This window comes from Montipora capricornis, chromosome 8 (assembly GCF_036669925.1).
Source record: "Montipora capricornis isolate CH-2021 chromosome 8, ASM3666992v2, whole genome shotgun sequence".
Classification (NCBI taxonomy): Eukaryota; Metazoa; Cnidaria; class Anthozoa; order Scleractinia; family Acroporidae; genus Montipora; species Montipora capricornis.
Window position 1 is genome coordinate 55,334,952 of NC_090890.1, and position 2,166 is coordinate 55,337,117.

The window sequence follows — 2,166 nt, forward strand, 5'->3', positions numbered from 1 at the left end:
TGAAGCAGAACGTTCAATTGCCACAAAGAATGCCATGCCAAAATCCCAAAAACTAAATCTTCTTGGCTGTTAAGTTTGAAATAGTTTCTTGCAAGATTCAAACAGTTTTCAGTACAAGTTTATGCAACAGAAATGACATGAAAAACTCGCTAGATGATGTTTTGTCGAAATTTTAAATTTAGCGAACTGTACAGCGGGCCGTACTGTAGAATACGGCCCGCTAATTTAGCCAATTACAGCGCGCGTACTATCTGAGAGACATAATAAAGCCTGTTATTGACACTTATACCACCTATTTGGTGGCTCCAAAGGGATTTGTCTGTAACCGGTTTTTTTAAAATTAATAATTAAGTTTATTTCATTCATCGAGTCCTTCACCAGAACAAATGCGCCCAACAAATTGACTTGCTCCCAACTGAGTGGCTTCAAAGCTCAGTTGGTAGAGCGTTCACCTGGCATCGCAGAGGTCATGGGTTCAAATCCTGTTGGAGCCACCTGAATTTCTCAGGTGTCTATAATTAGAGATAACTGCTTAAATTGTCCAGATTAGTGTGAAGATCACTTTCCTCTTTTGCCTAAAGAATTTTCTGCTTGTAACTTTGCAAAATGAGGGGTGGTTCACAGGGGTAGTCCATGGACCAGGTCCATGAAGGAGTCCACGGACCGGATCCACAGGGGTGATTCATGGACCTGGGGTCCAATTGTTTTGTATACGTCCAGAAGTGCCTGCTTGCAGGCTAGTTTGAGAGAGGCCCTTGCCACTGGGCTTACCAGGGGCCCACCACGTTTCTGAGCCTGACGAGCATAATAACAGAAGTTTTCCTCACCTTCTCCCAATCGCACCAGCCCTGTTACTATTAGCATAACGATAGCGATCATTTTGGCGACAGTGAACACCACCTGCATCCTTGTTGCCCATTTCACGCTTGCGCAGTTAACAAAAGTGATAATACCTTTGAAGTTAAAAAAATATTGGAGTTGTATGTTTCTTCATTTAAGTAATAACACGTGGTGCCATAAAACCCTGATAGAATGCCCTTTATTAGCTTTTATTTTATTTTACTTGCTCACAATTCTCCAAATTATATAAGACTTGTAGGATTTACATAACTTCATTACAAATAAATGAAAAGTTTAATTGCGTAGAAACCAAAAGAGAACCACGAGGCGTTCCCTCACAATCAACCGAGTGCAACAAAACAGACCACAAAACATAAAAAATTATAGCTATAACGACTTCAAAGAAATTAACATTCACTGAAGAGAAATTCCTTGACTCTTATTCTTTGACCTGGATCATTCTTGCGTGACAGTCACGTATTGTCACACAAATGAGATTAAACATGTACAACAAACAATGTAAATAAAACAAATTCTCAACTCACCTAAGGCAGCAACAGCTAAAATTTTACGAGTGGAACTAAGTCTGCACGACCCCCACAACCAGGAAAAAAAGGCTCGATTACATACGCTCCAAAAACAAGAAGGATCATTACAGTCGAGGGCCTTGCAAATAACACGAAGACGTACGAAAAGAGGAAAGCGGGCATGTTTCCGTATGCTTCCATGATATACGGATATTCGCCGCCTGATTTGGGAATCAGTGTCCCTAATTCGCAATAACACAGAGCACAGGATAAAGCGATAAATCCACACAACGTCCATATTACAAGGGACATTCCTACTGAGCCAGCGTACAGCAAAACCCATTTTGGAGTCGCAAATATTCCAGACCCAATTATTGTACCAACGAGAAGGGCGACTGCACTTGGTACTCCAACGGAGCGTTTGAGAGACACTGGTGTACTGTGCCATTTATTGTTGAGATCAACATGGAGGATATTAGAGCTTGTCCTCTCCATATGTCCCGGTTCATTGTTCTTTTCGGCTAGCAGAGAGTCACGCAACAATCGTCCACTTTGGAAGGGGTGGGTAGGGATTCGGAGAGGACAAAACGCGGAGCCCTACTCCATGGAGTACCCTATGGACTAGCCAAATGGAGTACCCTAAAAATACTATTTCGAATGAGTACTGTTGATCCATGTGAAAGCAGCATCTCAAATAGTGCTTACTTAAAGGGGCTAGGTCACGAAATTTGGGAAATTTCAGCACTGATCAAATGGTCATAGAATTAACTAAAATATCAAAATAACTGTACAAAACTAT

At 41.4% G+C, this 2,166-nt stretch overlaps 1 pseudogene; it reads right to left on the bottom strand.

Annotated features, from left to right (window-relative positions):
- Positions 1–1,966, bottom strand: part of LOC138014219 (b(0,+)-type amino acid transporter 1-like) — a 13,533-nt pseudogene extending 11,567 nt beyond the window's left edge.
- Positions 1,967–2,166: the final 200 nt, after the last annotated feature.